Source organism: Phascolarctos cinereus, unplaced genomic scaffold (assembly GCF_003287225.1).
Source record: "Phascolarctos cinereus isolate Bilbo 61053 unplaced genomic scaffold, phaCin_HiC Scaffold_2;HRSCAF=192, whole genome shotgun sequence".
NCBI classification, from domain to species: Eukaryota; Metazoa; Chordata; class Mammalia; order Diprotodontia; family Phascolarctidae; genus Phascolarctos; species Phascolarctos cinereus.
In genome coordinates, this window is record NW_027555625.1 from 336,664,220 (window position 1) to 336,688,086 (window position 23,867).

The 23,867-nt window shown below is 37.1% G+C and overlaps 1 protein-coding gene across 3 annotated transcripts in view; it reads right to left on the reverse strand.

Annotated features, from left to right (window-relative positions):
- The window catches only part of SLC25A21 (solute carrier family 25 member 21), a 697,719-nt gene that overhangs the window by 8,789 nt on the left and 665,063 nt on the right, over positions 1 to 23,867 (reverse strand). The window lies entirely within an intron of this gene.

The following is a 23,867-nucleotide window of genomic DNA, read 5'->3' on the forward strand; positions in this document are numbered from 1 at the left end:
ATTTTTATGCGCGGCAGAGCTCACATTAAGTTCCTTTATAATGAATTTGCTGGGAAGTTCTGATAAGTTTTTTAAGCCCTTGTTCTTGCACTGCAAGCTGGGTAACAATTTTTTTTCACAACCTGCCTTTCCTCTAAAGCAATGCATCATCAGTAAACAGAGAAACAAATAGAGTTATGCCGTGATATCACTCTATCCAACAGAAAGTCCTAAGACGGTAAAGTACTCCTGATTTCTACTTCAAAAACAAAACCAACCAAAAATAAAAAGTTTAGCCATTTCATGTTTCCAGTATCTATAAAGGAGGATAACATCTGTGTGCTCTAAAAAATTCATTTAAACCAATATTCCTACCCTATGAAAATTCCTAAGTGACTAGGAATATAAAATGTGAAAGATTCTGTAAGACTTCTTGGACCTGGGCCATACAGGTGCCTTATAGATTTAGAGGGATTTTAGAACCAACAGGGTGTTTCAACAGCAAAAACAATGCACTGATTGCAGCATGGGTGAAATGTGCTTAAAATCATGTCTTTTCTTTTATAAGAAGAGAAAAATGCTCTCCTACTACCATTTTAATATTTTGGCAGTATGATGTAGTCAAAAAAGTACTAGACTTGGAATCAGAAGGCCTGTGTTTGAGTTTCAGTTCTGTGGCTTACTTACTGTGTGACCTTGAGCAAAGCACAAGGTCTCTGAAGCTCAGTTTGCTTCTCTTTAAAATACCTAAATACCTACTCTGCCTACTTCCTAGGGTTATTGTGCGGATTAACTAAGATAACAGATATGAAATTGCTTTCAAAATTTTTTAAAATATCCATTATACTAAAATATTTTGTGTAGTTATCCTTCAACAATATTGTTTTGTAACTATGAATTTTGTAACATTATATTAGCATTGGTCTTGCAAGAATGCTAAAGTATATTTCAAACAGTCTCATAGCATTTGTGTGACATTATAATAGCCTAACATTCATATGGCGCTAGAAGAGATGGCAGAGTGAGATGAATAGAGTTCTGGACTTGGAGCAGAGTAATACAATGGACAGAACATTGGGCCTGGAATCAGAATGCCTAGGTTCAAATCTCATCTCTGATGCTTACTCTCTATGTGATTCTAAGTCAGTCATTAACAACTAAACCATCAAAAAACTCATTACCTAGAAATAAAATTAATGAAAACTTATATTTGCAGTTATACTTTATAGTTACAAAGCTCTACACTTCAGTCACATAATAACCTTTGAAAGATATAGCTTAAATATCATTATTCCCATTTTACAGATAAGATTTGCATATTTGTTCATGATGCTTTTTTAATTAAAAAATATTTTGTTTCAGCCAGCCTTTTCACCTTCCCACACCAAACACTTCACCCTACTTGAAAACACAAGAAAAAAACATTTATAATCAATCAAAATAAATTTCCACATTGGTTATATCCAAAAAAAATACCATAATTTTTCATCCATTCCCCAATTTATAGGTACCTCCCAGATTGCCATTCTTTGACATCTCAAAAAGAGTTGTAAGTAGATTTGTATATCCCTAGTGTTTTTGTTTGTTTGTTTGTTTGTTTGTTTTTCTTAGCACTTAGCACAAGGAAATAGGACGGAAAGAGGAAAAGAGAAGAGGAAGAGGAGGAAGAGAATTTAGAGGGAGGAAAGAATAAGGGTGGTAATGGAGATGAGGGATGCCAAGGCCAGAGGAACTAAGGACCACTGTATCTTTATTGTGTATGCTGTTGTGTTGGGACAAAGCAAACCTTCCTTTGTCAATGAATTACAAATGCCTCATTTCATCCTAATATTGAACTTCAACTAAGAGGGAACTGGGGTTAGAGCATCTACAGCAGCTTTTTAATTGGCTGCTAAATCACTTGCGCTCCTGATTGTGGCTTCTCGGTATCTGAATTCTTTCTGGCTGCTTGCAGTATTTTTCTTTGACCTGAAGCTCTGGATTTTGGCTATGATGTTCCTGGGAGTTTTCATTGTGAAGTTTCCTTCGTGAGGTGACCACTGGATTCTATTTCCACTTTGTCTTCTGGTTCTAAGAGACCTAGGCAATTTTCTTTTAAGATTTCTTGAAATATGATGTCTAGGTTATTTTTTTGGTCATGGCATTCAGATAGTTCAATTATTCTTAATTTTTTTCGTCTTGATCTGTTTTCCAGGATGGTTGTTTTTGCTCTGATATATCTTGATAGGGTAGGGTAGCCATACTTCTGAAGAGAGGACTGGGCTGGTCTTGTTGCTGTTTTCTTGGGGTCTTGAGTGTTGTGTAATTCCAGGCTCTTAGGGACATGTTAGGAACCTCCAAATGGTCTGATTTAGGGTAAAGTCTGATTGTTACTCCCCTGTTCTGAGGTCTGCAAATTCCTGGACTGTGTTTGGGCCAGTGCAAGAACAGACTGCTGGACTCAGCCCCTGTCAGCCAGCTCAAAAGCTCTGTGGATTCACAGCCACATAACTGTAGGCTCCCCTTTGAGCTGTGATTCCTACCTCAGTTATTTCTTTGTAAGCTAGGCTAGATGCTTTAAGTAAGATCCTGGGTTCTGAATCATACTGCTACTGCTGCTTGCTTCTAGACCTCCTTCTTTCTCAGTTCACCATCTGTGGCCTCCCTACACAGGAACTCTACCCCTCTAAGCAGGTCCTCTTTTCAGTCTGCCCTGAATTTGTGACCTGCTACTAGGTAGTGGGTGACAAAGCTGCCAGCTGGCACCTGTTTGAGACCTCTTCTTGCCCTGGTATGAAGTCTCTCCCTGGGTGTTGGAGTATTTCCATCGTGCTTTGGGATAACCCCATCCCCAGTGTGGATAGACTTCCCTATCTGTCTCCCTATGCTGAATTTGTTTTTGAGATCACAATCATTTCCTGTTATGTACCACTCTCGTCCCCACTCCCACCCCTAAAGAACACTCCTGTATTAAAAAGAAAAAAAAGTTACAACCAGATAGACATAATGATCAGTCTATGAAAGTGTGCCACATTTGACATCCATAACCTGCCTTGAGAAGAGGGAGGCTATAAAATATTTTCAGACAGCATCATAGTAAGATTAGGTACATCAGTCAATAAACACTTGTTAAGTGCCTACTATGTGCCAGAAAAGGAATCAGATTGTCTAGAGAATCATTCCTATGGTGATAGTAGGAGTTTGGAGAAGGAGATAATTTATTTTTAGAAAGCCTAGAAAAGGGCTTCAACCTCTAGGTCACTAACAGTCATTCCAAAAGTTATGTTTTTTTTCACTTATTACCTATTACTTAATTTGTTAACATGGCATATCTAGGTCTGTGACCCAGAATTAAGATGGTTTTGTAAACTTTGTTGTTGTTGAGTTGTTTCAGTAACGTCTGACTCTATATGACCCTATTTGGGGTTTTCCTGGCAACTCTTAGTGGAGTGGTTTGCCATTTCCTTCTCCAGCTCATTTTACAGATGAAGAAACTGAGACAATCAGGGTTAAGTGACTTATCCGATGTCACACAGTGTCTGAGGCCAAATTTGGACTCAGGAAGATGACTCCTGACTCCCAACCCCACATTCCATCCATTGTTCCACCTAGCTACCCAAATATTTTTATATACTTGCCAAATATGCTCCACCTCAAGTTGGGCATATGTCAAGGGAAATGAAGATAAGACTTGATTTCTTATCACTTTTCCTCTCAAAACTAATAATCTTCTCTGGAAATGAACATACACACATTAAGTTAGAGGGAAGTATCTAGTGAAATGCTCTCAGCCTTTAGCTGTTCTTGGCTTTCTGCTCATCGACATTTTTATCAATAACTTTAATAAGGGCATAGATAGTATACTTATCGAATTTGAAGATAACACAAAGTAGAGAGATATCACAATAGATGAAAGTGTCAGGATACAAAAACAGATATCAATAGACTCAGCTGCCCAGTATTGGGCAGGTATGAGTAGTGAATATTTGGCATTAAAAAATGTGGGGCTTTTAGTCAAATGTGTGACCAAAAAAAAGCTAATGTGATCTGAGGCTAAATTAATAGAGTTATGGAAGTAGGTTTTTGTCTTGCTATACCCTGGGTTGGTTAGAATACATGTTCTGTTATGGGAACTGTTATCGTTACTGTTTTCATTTATGGGAATCACATTTTAGGAAGAACATTGACAAACTGGAATGAGTACAGAGGATGGTGAAACAGTTTTGGAATAATTGTAAACCATGCTATACAAGGATGAATTGAATTAAATGGAGATGAGTCTGGAGAAGAGATAAAATTATTTTTTAGTGGACATGATAGCTACTTTCATGTTTTTGAAGGGTTGACATATAGAAGAGGCACTAGACTTATGCTTCTTATCACCAGAGGGAAGAATGAGTACAAATGAGTAGAATATTGGGAGGCATATTTAAGAAAAAAATTTTCCTAACAATTAGACCCACTTTAAAGTAGAATGGACTGTATTGGGAGGTACTGCATTATGTTCCCCCTCATTAGTGGTATTCAAGTAGAGGCTAGATGACCATTTATCAGAAATATATCAAAAGGGGTTACTGCTCATATAACAGGTCAGAGTAAATAGCCTTTTAAGTCACTTCTATTGCTAATATTCTATGATTGTAAATTCTTATTGGCACTGTGGCCTGTACAGATAGACATATTTTGAATTAAATTGGAACTTTGCATCTAGGAGTTTCAAGTTCTTTAACTTTGGAAGATAGAGTATGCTAGAAAAGGTGTCTTGAATCTTAGGAAATAGCAGACAAATGAGACCACTGCTGAATGATTGCCTTTGAATCATAGCATAGTGCCTCTGGGCCTCAAACCCTACATTCAGTAACTTAGCAGTCCAGTGCATCAGGTCCTTTGCCTTGAAAAGGTTTCCTGCAATGTTTTCAAAGGGTTCTTCAAGAAATGGTCACAATTACCATCTCGATGTATTGAATTCAAAACAAAACAAACAAACAAACAAAAAAACCAAGCTGCATAGTGAGTTTTTTTGGGTTTACTCTTATCACAGAGAAAACAAGTGATAGTCATAAAACAGAATCTCAGAAAACTGTTCTTTGTCATTTCCCCAACAAATAAAAATATATAACAAGGCAAGGTAAGTTCAGGGGTCATCATTGTGTGGCATATTTGGCAAGTGTAAAAAAATGTTTGGGTAACTAGGTGGAACAATGGATAGAATGTGGGGCCTGGAGTCAGAAAGATTCATGTTACTGAGTTCAAATTTGGCCCCAGACACTGTGTGACATTGGATAAGTCACTTAACCCTGTTTGTCTCAGTTTCTTCATCTATAAAATGAGCTGGAGAAGGAAATGGCAAACCACCCCTGTAAGATTTTCCAAGAAAACCCCAAATGGGGTCATATAGAATCAGACACTATTGAAACAACTCAACAGCAACAATAAAGTTTACAAAACCCTCTTAATTGGGGGTCACAGACATAGATCAAAAAGGAAGAAAAGCTGATTTAGGAGGAAAAATAAGGTAATTAACCTTATTGAGAATTATTCCCTTTATACTTGTTTCTGGGGTCCTCACACTGACTCCTACTTCTAAAGAATTTAGCATGCTTGGGGCAGCTAGGTGGCACAGTGGATAGAGCACTGGCCCTGGAGTCAGAAGGACCTGAGTTCAAATCCAGCCTCAGACATATAACACTCACTAGCTGTGTGACCCTGGGCAAGTCACTTTACCCCAATTGCCTCACCAAAAAAAAAAGCCAAAAAAAAAAAGAATTTAGCATGTTCTTTAAACAATAATAAGAACATCCATGTGGTACCTTATGGTTGACAAACTGATTTACAAGTTTTCCCATTTGATTCTCAGAAAAATGCCATGAGACTTATTCATAGAATTAAAATATCTTGCCCAAAACCAGATGGACTATAAGGGATTGACACTGGGACTTGAAACCAGGTCCTGTGATTCCAAAGTCCTTTTTTGAAGTGTTTTTCTTTTATGTCAGGCTGCCTGTTTGAGACAAGGGAAGACTTTCTTGCGGTGAAGATTGGAGGAGTAAGAGGATCAAAGCTGGAAAGAGACCTTAGAAATCATCTAGGCTAAACACCTCATTTTAAATATGAGGCAAAATGACTGGGAGGATGATATGGCCCTCTATAGTAATAGGAAATGTAGGAAGTTCCCTTTTCTCTCTCCCTTTTCCCTTCTTCGCCATTGCTTGCAGTAGAGTTTTGAATTGAATTGATTCCCATTGTTTTACATGTTATTTTTAGCATTTGAACTCATTAAAGGGTTGTTTTCCCTAACATCTCTGGCCCATGGACCTCTCCTTAGATATAAATTGTGTACCTGGTCAAGGACTTAACCTGTTGATAGTCTCACCTATACTGAAGGTGTGGGGCACTGTGAATCCAGTTGTAGAAATCAAGGGTCAATATGGGAAACCCACATCCTCCTAGGAGTGACTCCTTTATGCCAGAAGACTGTCACAAAATGATATACATACATATACATATATATACATATATATGTATGTATATATATATATATATAAACACATATGTGTGAATATATATGCATACACGTATACATATGTATGCACAATACGCATCTGAGCCCCAAAGACTATTGATTTGAGGCTCTTGGTGGAGAACAATGCTCTGTGCCTGCATAAGGGGTGGGCTGGATTTGGCAAAAGTGGAAGAGAAAAGAGATCTGATCTCTTCAATCTCTTCTGTTTTCCAGCTTTGAGAGAGAAAACATATAATGCCAATCTCTCTTCAGCACCCTCCACCACTCCCCAGAAAGGAAAAAGACTGGTAAGAAGCTAACATGAGAGGAGCTGGCAGTCTTCATCATGTCCCTGTCTACCATTTAGTCCACTAAAGACTTCAGGGAACTTCCCCTTGGTGAGATCTGAGACTCTCTTTCTCTTGACTGAGCTGAGTTACCTCACTCTCACTGGAAGAGCTCCTTCAATCTATGGTGTCTGAGATATGTTGTCATATGTATATTTTCTCTTATTTCTTTTTTGATTTGACTTCTCTTTGCTATTTGCTACATGTGTTTATTGTAGAACTGGTTTTTGGTGAAAAAGGAGTCAAGCCTACAATATGAAGCTTAGGGCTTCTTTTTTTCCAGTAAGAAATAAGAGTTTCACTTGAACCTAATATTTTAATCCCTCAGACTAATAATATTTAAAGGAGCAGACAGATCTAATTCTAGTCCAGTATTCCCTCTCTTTGAGGAGAACAGAGCAGTAGCTTCTGGTTCTAACCACCTGCTTCCCCTCCTGGTAAGAATGAAAGTCTCCTTTGGAGAAGATTGGGGGAGGAAACACCAGAGATATCTATTCTTGCCTCCCCACAAGCCACATGACACTACCTGCCTGTTATATACACACATACGCATGTATATACACACATACGTGTATTGCATATGTATGCTATACAAATGTGCACATAAATACTCATATATATACATATACATCCATCTTCACACATTGAACAATTCCTTCAGCACAACTGATATTAAAATTCTAGGCACCTGCATTGGTTTGCATTTTGTCCCTGTTGGAGTTCCTCATGCTGCCTGTCAACTGGCTGGCTATGTCCACATATAGTTATGGGGCCAAAGACTGCTTATTTATTTGCATTGTCATTTCCAAAAAGCTATTCCAAACCAAATTCCACATACAAATATGACTCCTATAAAGCTTATAGGGGACCTGGGCCTCTACTGAGGCAATTAGGTAATGATGACTACTAGTAAAACAAAGATGACCAATATCAGCAAGGGCATTCTTCTGTAGTTTCCTTTTTTAGTGAGAGAAAAATCACTTTCAGTCCCCTAAAATTCAATCCCTCTTGATTGATTTGAAGGTAAACTGAATTCTGAGGAAATCTTCCAGTATACATGTCGAATGGTCAAATCCAGTTTATTTTCTAATTTCCTGGGGTGGGGTGATAGAGGGACACCTCTCAGTAAGAAACCAAGACACTAGAAATGTGATCACAGGCCTCAGAAGAGTTGTGCTGATGCACAAAGCAAATTATTTGACCTCAAAATCCCAACTGATTAGACTGTGGCATCCAACAATGCTTCACTGGAGGCATTACCAAAGGCACCACAAGAAGCATGAAAGCCAACCTGAGTTCATAAGTTCTTCTGCACTGCCCATTTCCTATTTCAACAGGATCATCATATTCTGACAGTGAAAAACCAGTGATTGTTTTGGGCTGGGTTTAACTTAAGCCAGTTCCCTGGTAGTTTATCTTAAATTTTGGAACAAAATGAATCACTCATAGCTCATTCAACAGTTAACAAAAGGAGATTTACTTGGACAGAACAGATGCATATTCAAAGAGAGCAGGCCCCAAGGATACCTCAAGATGAATTAGCCAAGTGAAGCTCTCTCATTTATTAAATTTCCTTTTGTGGTTTAACAGCCAAACATCAGAGAGAACCTGGAACTCCTTATCACTTTTTTGTACTTAGGTGAATAGGACGTGATGTCAACAGCCTGAACCTTAAGTTTTCTGATACAATCAAGTCTCAAGGATGGTTTCAATACCATGTAAGAAAAAATAAATTAGTCCAACTTGCATTGGGGAAGACATTAAGATATCACTTCCACCATATCTTTGCTAGTAATTTATCACCTAAAATGGTGGCAATTATATTTTCCCACTTCTATCTTATTGAAATGTTATGAAAATGTGAAAATATATTGAAGTTTTATATGAAGCATATGGTTTGGTATAATGAATGATGAACTGAGAGACAGGAGGAACTTGTAGCCAAATTCTGCTTTTCACACATTCTCTGGTCACTGGTTATGGACAATCCCACTTTTCTCAAAGTTGTTGCAAGTATCAGATAAGATAATCTATAATACCCTTTCTCTGCTCACTTCTCCAATGCACTTGGGCATTGCTAGATTGGGTACTCCAGAGAGGTAACTGTCTAGGGGTAAATCTATAGAGAGCTATCCACCCGAAATTGTAGCTAATGATTCCCTACAGGTGTGCTTTCCCTTAACACTCAGTTCTTCAAAAAGGCATTTATTTACTCAAATAGCATAGCAAGAATAGTATTTACAAAACATTCTCCCCACCCCCCAAGCTAGGATATACTTTTCCACAAATACACATAGAGTCTGCAGGAGGAAGAATAGGCACAAACTTGAAGTACAATGGCACATATAGGGAATAATCATGGCCAATGAAACTCACAACTCAGGAATTACAGAGCTTCAGTATTCTTTCTCCTGAGGGTACTATTGAAGTTTGTTGTGGGGCATGGTGTTAGTGATGAGTGAGGATTGGCTCAGATAGCATCTCAGCTGGATACATTGATCCATTACTCAGACTTTTGTGGGCAGCTGCAATATTTAACCACTTTGACTTAGCTGGGTGGTATTGGGATCTCTTTAGCTGGAGCATTACTCTGCTTTTTTCAGATGGAATACTACTGTGCCCATTCTTTTGTTTTTAATCATCCTTTAGAAATCTTCAGAATTTGATAATCAGACTGTCTCCCAGGTTGAAAAATTACACATCCTTTACACTTTTGCTGTAGATTTTGTTATATCATCCACTAGTCATTTTTATTCTTTCCTTCTAAAATCCTTTCCATTTCCTTTATAAAGTGTGACAGTCTCAAATGGGCACATACCCATCAAATGTGCCAGTCTCATAGGTATCCAGCCAGTGCTGAATATAACTGAATTTGAATGGCTGTTATATACCCTGATTTCTTGCTACAAAACATGCTATTTTTGAAGAATGTAAGGTTGAGTAGAAATTCCTGTCATTTCTTCATCAGAGAGTACCATAAGTTTTTCTCACAGTAAATAATAAGGGCTCCCAAAAAGAAAAAAGGGATTCAGAAAGGATTGTGGACCCTGTGATAGTCCAAAAACTCCAAGAGTTCAGCCAAGACACCAGAAATGTGATCACAGGCCTCAGAAGAGTTAACAATCAGCACAAAGCAAATTATTTGACCTCAAAATCCCAACTAATTGGACCATGGCATCCAAAGTATATAGCCAGAAGCTAAAGACAGGATCAGTAATTTAATGCAAGTCCACAGAGTGGTAAACATCCATAGAGACAAAAATCTTTTTAGCAAAGCAACATAGAATGGCATCTGACAGTGCTGTTCAGTTACTGGCCAGCTGGCTGAAAGTTTAAGCTTTTGCTTAAGCCTTGGTCCCATTTCCCAGCCCTTTGTGATTAGGACTTGTTATCTGCTGAGAGCTATTATTCACAAATATATGCCAGAAGAGAAGAATCCAGGGAGATATAAAGAAATATCTCTTGGCAGTCAAATGAACAATGAGTAGACAGTTGGAAATATTTTCTTTGCAGCACATTGATACAAAGATGAGGCTTTTCTAGAAGCAAGAGCAATCTAGGTCCTAGAATCTTCTTCCTCAAATATGACAGGCAAATGCAATTTCCTGGTCCTTTCTCATTCCTGATTCCCACCCCCACCCCACCCCAAATATTAACTTTGGTTTCAGCTCTAAGCCATTATCACAGAATTCCATAGGTAATTTGTTTCAAGAAAATGCAGAAACCAAAGTTACATCATCTATTAACCATTTTTTTCTGGTTTTTCTTTCTATATCATGGTCCTAAACAACTAAGAAATATTATCTGAAATATCTGAAGGTTCAAAATCTCAGAACTTCTGGGATTCAATTAAGAGTTTTAGGATTTCTATTACTATTATGACATTATTATTATTATTATCTTTTGGAGACTTTACTTATGAGACAAGAAAAAGGTTTTAGCAGACTTTTAAGAAAATAAATATATATATGTGTATGTGCATGTGTGTGTATACACATACACATACACACAACTTGACAGTCATAAAACATATCAGCTAGCATTACATATAGTCAATTGGGGCATGATTGAGCATATTTATCATTAGTCCCAAATTCTAGATAGTTCTCTATTGACTACTTGTCTAACATGTAAGACACATTATATTCACATGTTCCAACTGCATATAAGTAAATATGCATAAAAAGCAATGCAATGATAACAGTAGAGGGTCTGCTTAATAACAGAACATGCATAAAGAGTAGCATATGTGCAAATAGATAAACATAAAAGTATACATTGTTAACAGGCAAATCTATGGTATGCAATATATTTATAGTATGGAACAATTTTCAACAATTACCACATATATCAGTAAGCATAAGCAATTATATGTCAGGTACATCTTATACTCCACCTACTGTCTCTGAATTTGTGCACTGACTGACCCCATGCCTAGAATTTCCTCCTTCTTCATCTCTACTTATTAGTTTTCCTGGCTTCCTCCAAGACTCAATTTTCTACAGGAAACTTTTCCTGGTCTCTCCTAGCTGCTAGTGCCTTCTTTTTTCATATTACATTTATATACTCTGAATTTATATCATATGCATCTATTTATTTGCTTGTTGCTCCCCCTCCCCCATTAAAATGTGAGCCCCTTGATGGCAAGGTCTGTTTTTGCCTTTCATTGTATCCCCAGTGTTTAGTACAGTGCCTGACACATAGTCAATCCTTAATAAATCCCTGTTGGTTGAGTAATTAATATAGGAAAGCATTAGTATTGTCATCTGGCTACATGTGTAACCACTTTTACAGTTTCCCTTTTAACAGCCTAGATTAGAATGGTCACAGGTCCAACAGGTCTAGGTTTTTTTCTAACCCATTTCCTCCTATATCTGAACTAGTTGATTGTATGGATTGAGCACAGTCATCATCATCATAAGGAAATGGTTATTAAGTGTCACACATACCAGGCACTTTGCTAAGTGCTGGGGGTATAAACATAGTCAAAAGATGGTTCTTGTCTTCAAGAACCTCATGATCTAACATGAAAACATACAAACAAATATACACAAAGCAAGCTACATACAGGATAAAGGGAAAACAATTAACAAAGTAAAGGGAATAGAATTGAGACAGTTTGGAAAATCTTTGCTGGGATTTTAGTTGGGATTTAAAAGAAGCCAGAGAGGTAGAGCAGAAGAGGGAGAGTGTTCCAGGTATGGGGAACAACCAGGAAAAAAATGTCAAGACCCAAGAGATAGAGTATCTTTTTCATGAAATAGTCAGGATGCCATTGGAATAAGGTATGAGAATACTGGAGGGACTAAATTATGAACGGTTTTAAATGCCAAGCAGTGCATTTTATATTTGATCCTGAAGGTTATAAGGAGCTACTGGAATGTATTGAGTAGGGGGTTAGATCTGTGCTTTAGGAAAATTGCTTTTGTGGTTGAATGGAGTATAGATTATAGTGGGGAGTGATCAGGCTATTGCAATAATATAGGCATAAGATGATAAGGGCCTGCATTAGAGTGGTAGCCACTCTATGAGGAGAGAAGAGTGGTAAGGGATAGTAAGGAGCCAAGGATGACTCCTAGATTGTATGCATGAGGGTATAGGAGGATGATATTGCCCTCTACAGTAATAGAAAAGGTAGGAGGGAAAGAGAGTTTAGGGGAAAAGATAATGAGTTCTGTTTTGGATATATTAGTTTAAGACATCTACTGGATCTCTAGTTAGAGATGTTGGTAAGACAGTTGGAAATTCAAGATTGGAGATCAGTAGAGAGGCTTGGGTAGAATAGATAGATTTGCGAATCATCAGCATAGAAAGCTGATGAGATCACCAAGTAGTACAGAAAGAAAAGAGAAGAAGGCTCAGGACAGAACCTTGAGGAACACTATGGTCAATATAGAATTTTTTAAATTTAATTTATTTTTAGTTGTCAATATCCACTTCCACATGATTCTGAGTTCCAAATTTTCTCCACATCTCGTCCCTGCCCCCCACCCCAAGATGGCATGCCTTCTGAATACCCCTTCTCCTAATCTGCCCTCCCTTCTATCTCTCCCCCCACTTCTCTTATCCCCTTCCCCCACCATTTTCCTGTAAGGTAAGATAGATTTCCACACCCAACTGAATGTGTACATTATTCTTTCCTTAAGCCAAATCCAATGAGAATAAGATTCACTCATTCCCTCTCACTGTCTCCCATTCCCCTCCACTGTAAAAGCCTTTTCTTGTTTGTTTTATGTGAGATAATTTACCCCATTCTACCTCTCCCTTTCTCCTCTTCATATAATCCTCTCTCACCCCTTAATTTTATTCTCTAGATATCACCCCTTCATCTTCAACTCACCCTATGACCTCTATCTATCTATCTATCTATCTATCTATCTATCTATCTATCTATCTATCTATAATATACATACATATGATTTTTCCTTCCAACTACTCTAATACTGACACACGAATTACAAATATCATCTTTTCATGCAGAATGTAAACAGTTCAACCTTAATAAGTCTCTTATGATTTCTCTTTCCTGTTTACTTCTTCATGTTTCTCTTGAGTCTTGTATCTGAAAGTCAAATTTTCTATTTAGCTCTGGTCTTTTCCTCAAGAATGCTTGAAAGTCCTCTATTTCACTAATGTCCATTTTCCCCCCTGAAGGCTTATGCTCAGTTTTCCTGGGTAGGTGATTCTTGGTTGTAATCCTATCTCCTTTGACCTCCAGAATATTATATTCCAAGCCCTGTGGTCCCTTAATGTAGAAGCTGCTAAATCTTGTGTTACCCTGATTGTGTTTCCACAATACTTGAATTGTTTCTTTCTGGCTGCTTGCAATATTTTCTCCTTGACCTGGGAACTCTGGAATTTGGCTACAATATTCCTAGGAGTTTTCCTTTGGGGATCTCTTTCAGGAGGTGATTGGTGGATTCTTTCCATTTCTATTTTGCCCTCTGGTTCTAAAATATCAGGGCAGTTTTCCTTGATAATTTCTTGAAAGATGATGTCTAGGCTCTTTTTTTGATCATGGCTTTCAGATAGTCCAATAATTTTTAAATTCTCTCTTCCTGGATCTATTTTCCAGGTCAGTTGTTTTTCCAATGAGATATTTCAAATTGTTTCCTATTTTTTCATTCTTTTGAATTTGTTTTATAGTGTCTTGATTTCTTATAAAGTCACTAGCTTCCAATTGCTCCATTCTAATTTTTAAGGAAGTATTTTTTCAGTAAACTTTTGGACTTCCTTTTCCATTTGGCCAATTTTGCTTTTTAAGGCATTCTTTGCCTCATTGGCTTTTTGGACCTCTTTTGCCATTTGGGTTAGGCTATTTTTTAAGGTGTTATTTTCTTCAGCATTTTTTTGGGTCTCCTTTAGCAAGCTGTTGACTTGTTTTTCATGATTTCCTTGCATCACTCTCAGTTTTTCTTCTACTTCTCTTGCTTCTCAGAATCCTTTTTGAGCTCTTCCATGGTCTGGGACCAATTCATATTTTTCTTGGAGGCTTTGGATGTAGGAGTTTTGAGTTTGTTGTCTTCTTCTGGTTGTATGCTTTGATCTTCTTTGCCACTAAAGTAAGATTCTATAGTCTGACTCTTTTTACTCTGCTTGCTCATGATCCCAGCCAATTACTTGAGTTGTAAACTCAAGGTTTATAAGATAGATGTCTGCTTCCAGTGTGGAGAATGTACTGTCCCCAGCTTCAGAGGTTTTTTGCAGCTGTTTTCAGAGATACTTCTAGGGACCTGTAAACTTTCAGTTCTTCCAAGGTGCTATGATGAAGGGTGAGGTGTTCACTCCTTTCCTGGCCTGTGCTCTGGTCTATGAGTGACCACAAGCACTCTTTTCTGTCTTGGAACTATGAGAAGGATTTCTTTACTGCTACTGTAGGCTCCACCACATCAGCGCTCTACCACATCAACGCTCCTCCTCACCCCAGGACCACCACCCAGAACTGTGACCCAGTTCCAAGCATGGGCAAAGCAAGAGAATCCTGCATCAGCAAAGAGATCCCTGCAATCCCCGCCCCCCAAATCAATCACTCAATTCCCCCTCAGTCTGTGGGCTGGAAGCTCAGGAGGAAGCTGCTGCCCTGGCGCCATGCTTGGAACATTTCCTTCTCTTTCACCACAGGCAAAGATTTTTCCTACTGACTTTCTAAGCTGTCTTTGGTTTTCATGGGTTGAGAAGTGTAGAAATCTCTGCAGCTGCCCGTGATTCAGTCCTCTGAGGCCTGCTCCAGGTTTGCTGAGGCCTGCATGCCCACACTGAATATGTTCCTCTCCCAGCCCAGTGCAATATTCCTTTCTGATCAACCATCCAGGTTGTCTTGTGCTGGAAATTTGTTTCACTCTGTCTTTTTGTGAGTTCTGCTTCTTTATAATTTGTTTAGAGCCATTTTTTACAGGTATTTGGAGGGGTTTAGGGGAGAGCTCAAGCAAGTCACTGCTTTTACTCTGCCATCTTGGCTCCACCCCTGATTGATCAAGAATTTGGATGAGGATTGAGCAAAGGAGACTGAGAAGGAGTGGTTGGATAGGTAGAAAGAGAACCAGAAGAAAGTAATGTCCTGGAAACTTAGAGAGAAAAGAGTATTAAGGAGAACAGAGGCATGGACATATTGGCTGGTGAAATTTGAGCAGGAAATCCAGGGAACAGTGGCCATAAGGATAAATACAGCCTAATGGTCCCCTGCCTATGAAGACCTAGATCCTAAGGAGCCATTTTGTCTGGTTCATTCCCTACATGGGAACTCTTTGAGAGGATGGACTGCCTCAATTTTCTACTTGCATCCCTAAATCTTAGCAAAATGCTTGTATATTATATGCCAGGAACCACTGTGCTAAGTACAGGGATATAAACAAAGGCAAAAGTCAGTCCCTGCTCTCAAAGATCCTCATAGTTTTATGGGGGAGACAATATCCAAACAATTATATACAAATAAGATATATAAAGGATAAATTAGGAATAGTCTCAGAGGGAAGATACTAAGATTAAGGAGGACTGAGAGAGGCTTCTTGAAGAAGATGGGACTTTAGCTCTGATTTGAAGTACAAAGGAAAGTAAGGGGCAGAGATGAGAAGGGAAAGATCATATTATAAATGTTTAATAAATATTTTTTCATTCATTCTTTTATTTTTAAAACTCACTAGATTATATTGCAATGTAAATTTAAAGTTTGTTTGACAATCGTATTCAAAGAGTATTGGTTAATGATCTATTTTCATCCATAAATATGCCTGTATTGATATGCCACAGGACAAGATAGTTCTGAACAAGATAATTCAATATTTTTATCAATAATTTACATAAATACATTTAAGTCATGCACATTAAATGTTTGGATGACACAAAAGTAGAAGTGAAAATGACACAATAGATAGACTCAAGAAAAAAAATGATCTGGAATAATGTACCTAAAAAATGAATACAATTAAATATACTTATATTAAAGAAATCAATCACCTAAGTACAAGTTTGACAGTAGTTCATATAAAAAAAATAATAGTTGCCAAACAGTTCATGTTCCTTTGAGGTATTTAAGCAGAAATTAGATGACAAATGGTCAAGGATACTCTAGAATAAATTCTTCCATTGGTTAGTCAGTAAGGTTCATTTTTACTCTAAGACTCTAACAGCCAATTAATAAGCATTTATTAAATGCTGTCTGTGTGGCAGGAAATATGAAAGGTACTGTAGAAGCAAAGACAGAAATGAAACAGTCCCTCCCCTCAAGGAGCTTGCATTCTAATAGGGAAAGCAATATGCTTGTATAGCTATGTACAAAACACATACAGAGAAAATACAAAGTAACTTCAGGGGGAAGGGCACTAGTAACTTGTGGGGCAAAAATGTCTTCATGCAGAAAGTGTTGTTTAAGCTGAGTCATGAAGGAAATCTGGGATGCCACGAATCAGAAGTAATGAGAGAGTGCTTTCTAAGTGTGGGTTCAGCTAGCTCAGAGTAAAAGGAATGAGAAATGGAGTTCCTGAGTATAGCAAAGTTTTAAGCATTCCCTTCATTGACCTCTATAGGTGCTCCAGCACTTAGCGGCATATCGTTCCTCCAAATTCCTGTAGGACTTATTGTCAGTAGAACTCTTTTTGGCAAAAAAAATCTTGCATTGCTATTTAACCTTTTACATATATGTACTATCTCCTAACTAGACAGAAAGTTCTGGCTTATTCTACCATGCTGGAAAGGCTTCAAGAATAATGTTGGTATCAGACTGTCTGCTTTTTGAGGACAAACTTAGCTAAGCATTTAGCTAAGGGCAGTCACCACAGACTGGCTATTTGGTGGTTTTGCTTTGGCTATGGTAACCTATGAAATAAAGAAATATAATAATGGCTCTCAGCTTCCTTCTGATTCTATAGTGATAGTGACAGAAAAGCAGAAAAGAAGGCAGAAGTTTTTAATAGTCACACAGTTTTTAGATCATCTTTAAACATTAACTTAGCTATTGATACTTTTAAAGTGAGAACCATGTCCAATGAACCTGTTTAGGCATACTAATGAAGGAACTGAATCAAATCAGTCTTCATATTCTCATCATAAGTGAAATGAGAAGAGTGAAGGAAAATGCAGCCCAAAGGTTTTCCTTGGAGAGACAAATTAAGGAACTGGCCAAGTTGTCTGTATTGTGTATCCAAAGGCAACAGGAAACACAATTTCATGGGTCATTTGGTCATTTCATATTGTAGCCCTCATGATATATTTGAAAAAATAAGCAAATTAGGAAAGTATGCAAAATATTACCTGTCAGATTTATGGATAGAGGAAGAGTTAATGATCAAAGAAGAGACAGAGAGGATCACAAGAGACAAAATGGATAATTTTGATTACATTAAATTAAAAAAGGTTTTGCAAAAACAAAACCAATATAGCCGAACTGTATTACAAAGCAGTAGTTATCAAAACCATTTCTCAGCAGTTAAAAAAATAGAAAAATTGATCAGTAGATCAATTAGGCACACAAAATATATAAGTATATGAACATAACAGTGTAATCTTCAATCAACACAAGGATGTCAATAAACACAATAGCACTGTGGTAATAATGGTAATGATTAAAATCCACATAGTGCTTTAAGGTTTTGAATGTGCCTTACATAGTATTTCATTTGATACTAATAACCCTATAAGGTGGGTACTACTATTATTTCTATTTAATAGAAGAGGAAACTGAGACTGATTAAGGTTAAGGGATTTACTCAGGGTCAATATTCAAATTCAGGCCTTCCTGATTCAAGGTCCAACATTGACAGACACTAAGCCTTTTAAAGTAACGACTTGTTCAGCAAAATCTGCTGGAAAGCTGGAAAGCACTCTTGAAGAAATTAGGTCTACACAATTCTCTACATTCCCTCCATTCAATTAATGTAGTCTAAGTCCAGAATGTAATACAGTTGTATTAATGTTGTGTTGTTCTTATATGGTTATATTAATGAGGTGTTAAACTAATTATAAAAGATGATCACTGATCTATTTATGAGGTGGGAACACCTCTCTGACTGAAGGGAACAAATCAATTGACTGAACAAATTAGTCATGCTTCTAGATGTTTTACATAGTTAAGGTCTGGAAGAATTTCAGCAGTTCTTAAAAACAGAAAGAGACTTGAAACCAATAGCTGCATGTGGAAAAGATATGTAGTGGTAGAGGGAAAATAATTCTGTCCTTTCCTCCTACTTCCTTGAACTTGAACAGGGAACTTTGAAGGGGAGTTGCTGGACTTGTAGGAGACTTCATCCAGTAAGGAACATAGATACACACTCAACAGACATAGAGGATTGCCTAAGGGAGCATGGCTCCTGGGAGCTGAGAAGTCAGGCTATGTAGAGAAGATCCTAGGAACCTATTTGAGCTACCCTCCAGAAGTGACTATGAATGCAAGATGTGAAGCTGGATGTGAGCTGTGTGAAGACTATGAAGATTGAAAGGACTTTCAAACCCTTATTACCAGGAGTGTGAATTGCCAAAGGCACATGTGTATCCTACATGTGTGTTTTGTTAGCATTGCACTCTAAGCTTAAGCCCATTCTTCTCATGGATATCACATGTATTTCTGACAGAGTATGCCCTAAATGTATAGGGTAGGGGGAGTTTTTTTTTTTAAAGTACTGTTCTTGCTGTCATAAGGTAAATGATTTTTTCTTGTTGTTCAGTCTTTTTTAGTTATATCTGACTCTTCATGACCCCATTTGGGGTTTTCTTGGCAAAGATACTGGAGTGGTTTGCCATTTCCTTCTCCAGCTAATCTTACAGATGAGGAAACTGAGGTAAAGAAGGCTACCTGACTTGCCCAGGGTCATACAGCTAATGAGTGTCTGAGGCCAGATTTGAACTCAGGCCCAGTGCTCTAGCCACTGCACCACCCAGCTGCCCTATGCAAATGATTCTGCTAAGAGCTAATTAGTCTATTGGAGGATTGTCCAGAGGAGAGAGATAGTGCTGGAAGGGACACAGCAAGTCTGTTTTACACATGAGGAAATTAAGGCCCTGTGTAGTTAAGTGGCTTGCTCAAGGTCAGAGGAAATAAGTATAATAGCTTGGATTCAAACCAAGGTCCTTCCTTGCCAGAGACAGTGCTCATTTTGTTGTAGAACTTCTGTTGTTGATTAGTAATTTTTCAGTTGTGTCTGATTCTTTCTGACTTCTTTTGGGGTTTTCTTGGCAAAGATACAGAGTGGTTTGTCACTTCCTTCTCTAGCTCATTTTACAGATGAGGAAACTGAAGCAAACAGCATTAAGTGATTTGCCCAGGGTACCACACTAACAGGTGTCTGAGGCTGGAAGATGAGTCTTAAGGGCAGCAAGGTGGTGCAATGGATAGAGCACTGGTCCTAGAAGCAGGAAGACTGAATTCAAACCCAGCCTCAGACACTTACAAGCTGTGAGACCCTGGGCAAACCACTTAACCCCAATTGCCTTAAAAATGAGTCTTCCTGACTCCAAGCCTGGCACCCTATCCACTGTGCCACCTAGCTGCCTGCTGTATAACCTTAGTTGACTGTTAATGGGAAGTACACCATTGCAGGCTCATGAACTATCTTTAGTGTTTTGAATACAGACCCACAGAATTAGCCCTAGAACCTCACGCAGCAGCCACTCTCAAAAGCCCCTACCTGAGATTGGAAATCTCAATTAGGGAAACATCTTAGAAGAGGATGATCTCTAAATATATATACCCTAGATGTAAGAAGATATAAACAAATTATAGAAACACATAATGATTTATCTATTACAATTATGCATATGAGGAAGAAACAAAGGAAACAGAGGATCATAGGAGAAAAATGGACAATTTTGAATATATAAAATCCAGAAGTTTTTCACAAACAAATTAAATGCAGCTAAAAAAGAAATATTTAACTATTGAAACTTTATTGTAGCAATTTTCTCTGATAAAGTTTTGATATTCAAATACTATACAATAATTGGTAGAAATGCATAAGAGTAAGAGCCATTCCAGAATAGATTGGTGAACAGAATGTTCTCAAAAGAAAACAGGTAAAATCTTAAGAACTATATTAAAATGCTCCAAATCACTGTTGATAAGAGAAATGCAAACTACAATTTTAGGTTCAATTTCACATCCATCAGATTGATAGATAAGAAAAAAATGACAATTCCTGCAGGGGCCATGGGGGGACTGATGCACTGATGTACTGTTGGTAAAGCTGTGAAGTCATCAAACCATTCTAGAAATCAATCTGGAGCTGTCTAAAAGTCACTAAAATGTGAACATCCTTTGACTCAGTAAGACCATTACCAGGCTTAAGAGCCAAAGAGATCAAAGAAAGTTCTTTGGGAAGAGAAAAAAATGCATATACAAAAACATATTTATATATATCATATATTATATTATATTTTTGTCATAGCAAAGGTATGGAAACCAAGTGGGTGTTCATCATTTGGAGAATAGTTTAACAAATTATCATAGACGACAAAAGGGATGGATTCAGAGCAACACAGAGGGATTTGCATGAACTTATGAAAAGTGAAGCATGCAGAACCAGGAGAACAATTTATACAATTATTACAACATCATCAAGAAAAACAAAAACATTCTGAGAGAGCTCAGATAAGTGCAATGAAAAATCCTAACTTAAAAAAATTTTTTTTTAGTTTTCTTTTTTTTTTTTTTGGCTAGGCAATGGGGTTAAGTGACTTGCCCAGGGTCACACAGCTAGTAAGTGTTATGGGTCTGAGGTTGGATTTGAACTCAGGTCCTCCTGACTCAAAGGCCAGTGCCCTATCCACTGTGCCACCTAGCTGCCCCCTAACTTCAAAAAATTGGAAATGAATTATACTTCCCACCTCTTGTCACAGATGTGATGGATTAGAGGTGTAGGATGAGATACTTTTAGATACAGACAATGTGTGGATTCATTTTGCTGGGATTATGGTTATTTGTTAAAAAAGAGGGTTTTGGGGGAGAGCTATCCAACATCCATTTTAAAGGATAAAGAGGTAGATAAATTCTACAAACTACTAAAAAAAGGGGAAAAAACCAATTCTCTGAATTAAATCAACATATGGTTTATCTAGATTAATACAAAATGACTTTGATACCAAAGTGGTTATAGATGAAGATAGGTGAGTATATATTGGAAAATATATATCAGGAATGAGAGAAGTTAAAAACTTGTAGACTACACAGAAGCTTCATACTTATATCTCATGAACACTTTTCTCTAGAAAAGAATCTGTGGGTACTGGACAAGCACATAATTACATCACAAAAATGAATTTCATTTCATTTTAACAGACAGTAAATAACTCAGTACTCATAATGTAATAATTTCTAAGTAAGCTGAGTATGTTCATTTAGAACAGTAACTTGTTACAGCAAAATACAATACAATACAAATCTAGAATAAAGAATAAAATTGAGAACAGTATATGCCACTCAAAACCATTTAACATGTTCTATTAATAAAGTTATTGATATGATAAATGGGATATGGATGGACAAAGGGATTTTATCACAATTAAAATACTTTCTTTCAGAAATGTAATTGATATATCAATTGCCATAACATGGTGATCAAAAAAAAAGCTAGCAAATCTTAAAAAAAAATTGTCAAGCAGAGATATATGGAAGTCAAAGGGCATCACTAGCTTAAAATATACACTTATTTGTAAAAATGTTATGGAGAGAAATCCTGGGTATTACCTTATAAAACTTGCTGGAGGAAATGGGCAAGACTGCAATCTACACCATTGGATGGAAAATACAGATTGATGCAATCACAAGTCATAACTACAGAGGTATCAGAATTTTCTCAACTAAGGCACAACTATCTATATATGTATGATTAAAATGAAATTAATAATCAATATTTATAAAATCTTTATTATATGAAATCACTATGCTACATCCCATGACTAGAAAGACAAAAATGAAATAGTACCTGCCCTTGAGGAGCTTACATTCTACCTACATTAACTATCTATTGCAATCTAGTTTTAATATAATGGTTTTCAGGAGATTTCTCTTATAAAAATCTGCCGGGGTGTTTGTTTTCTCTTTAAGTGAGACAATCTTGGGAAAATGCTAGCTCCTCACTCCACAGAAGGTCACTAACTCTGAAATGAGATGGTTTAATTGATAAGCATTCTTTATGGAATGTGGACTATTCCCAAGATTATATTCTGGCAGGGCTCTGGGCTTTGGAATTAAATCAAAGTCCTTTTAAAAAAGCTACACATCAAAATTCAGCCATGCAGAAAATAAGCATGAAAATTCCACTTTTTCTGTTCCTTAAGTTATCTTTTTCAAAATGTTGTCAAACATAAGATAGTCTTAAAAGCTTCACCAAAGTAGCACAAATAACAAAATGTTTTTGACATCAAAACAGTCAGAGTAGAATCATAATAGTAAACATCTGATTTATTAAACCAAGGAATATACTGGATTTCTCACATGAGTGGATATTAATCGCTAACATTCACATAATGCTTTGAGTTTGCAAAATGCTTCACATTTTATCTAATTTGATCCTCACAATAACCCCTTGGAGGTAGATTATTATCCCTATTCTACAGATGGAGAAACTGAAGCTAAGGACTTTGCCCAGGGTCACATAGCTAGTAAGTGTCTGATTCAGGATTTGATCTCAGGTCTATATGATTCCAAGTCTAGCATACTACTCACTATGCCAACCAGCTGCCTTTTGGTAGTACTTTACAACTTTCCAAGAAGATCTAGTATAATCTAGAACTTATAAAAGTGAGTGCCAAATTGGTGGTGGTGGGGATCTATATCATTCTGGATGAAGGAAGACCTTTGTGAATTTCCTTTAGGAATTTAGCATACTGTTCTACTTTCTCATATAATCTTCACATCCCTCTCTTGTACAAAGGCTTTGAAAACTAATAATTTAGGATCTGAAGCAAAAATTTTGGTGGTGAGACTCATGATTGAGTGTATGAAAGTCATCTTTTAACCAAGTTTATTACTTGAGTTGAACTCCCCAATTCTCTTCTTTATTAAACCTTTTCATTCTACCAAGTAAAAGTCACTGTCTTAGCACTTTCACTTACATTATATTTGGTATTGCTATCTACTTAATTAAGTATGTTAGAAATGGTAAATTGCTTCAACATATAAATGCATATAGATGAGAATTCAAAGCTATTCTCACCTCATTTCTATCTGCTTGTGTGATGCCCATCAAGAAATTCCCTTGGTAAAATGACCATTTTTACTTTCTCTTTTGAGGTGGAATGAAGTCTACGACAACTACAAAGTGAAGAAATATACTTCACACTCAGTCAAAAAGTGAGCATCCAGCTTAGGATCTGATCTCACACACATCTGAGAATTTTATGAAATGATGTATAGATTCAATAGCTTTTTAAGAGGAGAAATTTTGGTTCCCAGAAGTAATTTATTGCTAATGAAACTTTTATTCATGAAACCTTTAATGCCTTTCTCTTAGTTCCACTCAATGACCTGTAAGATTAATGATAAGAAAAAGGAACTATATGAATAAGTTGTCATAAATTTAATCTTGCTAATATTCAATTTTACTCAGATTCTTTTCTTTCCAGATATAAGCAGT